General features: G+C 37.0%; 1 protein-coding gene across 1 annotated transcript in view; it reads left to right on the plus strand.

Moving 5' to 3' along the window:
* The window catches only part of LOC103212728 (cilia- and flagella-associated protein 47), a gene marked incomplete at its 5' end in the record, with an annotated part of 285428 nt that overhangs the window by 81950 nt on the left and 202719 nt on the right, over window positions 1-759 (plus strand). The gene's annotated exons all lie outside the window — the stretch shown is intronic.

Below are 759 nucleotides of genomic sequence, written 5' to 3' on the forward strand. Positions count from 1 at the left end.
ATCCTACTTCCGTAGTGATACTGCCTCGGAAACCCAAGGAGGGGTCGCTATGAGTCAGGTCTGACTCGACGGCACATAACAACAACAACAACAGATCTTGCTAACACGAAAATATGTCCATTTTCCAAAAGTGAATTATAGTCAAGCCAATATTTTTAAGAATGTGTAAGAATTGCTTCTATTATAAGACATTTGATTTCTCTATTGATTATTCTGTGAGAAAAGTTTTTAAAAAAGATAACCATATTGTTTCACTGCATTTGTTTTATTGAATACTCTTTTCATGCTTAATTAGGATATTCAAACTATTGCTTTCACATTAGGTATATTGGAAAAAAAATGAACAAGGCCAGGAATAGATCATCAATTGCTCATATGCAAGTTCAATTTGAGGCTAAAGAAAATGAAAACAAGTCCATGAGAGCCAAAGTATAAACTTCAGTGTATTTCACCTGAATTTAGAACGTATCTCAACAATAGGTCCAATTCATTGAACATTAATTACCAAAGACTAGACAAGTTGTGGAATAACATGAAGGACATAATACATGAAGAAAGCAAAAGGTCATTAGAAAGGCATGAAAGAAAGAAAAGGCCAAAATGTATGGAGACTCTGAAACTTGCTCTTGAACATGTTGTTGTTGTTGTTATGTGCCGTCGAGTCGGACCTGACTCATAGCGACCCCTCCTTGGGTTTCCGAGGTAGTATCACTACGGAAGTAGATTGCCCCATCTTCCTTCCGAGGAGTGGCTGGTGGG

Source organism: Orycteropus afer, unplaced genomic scaffold (assembly GCF_000298275.1).
Source record: "Orycteropus afer afer isolate SDZICR_OR568_19922 unplaced genomic scaffold, OryAfe1.0 scaffold01079, whole genome shotgun sequence".
Classification (NCBI taxonomy): Eukaryota; Metazoa; Chordata; class Mammalia; order Tubulidentata; family Orycteropodidae; genus Orycteropus; species Orycteropus afer.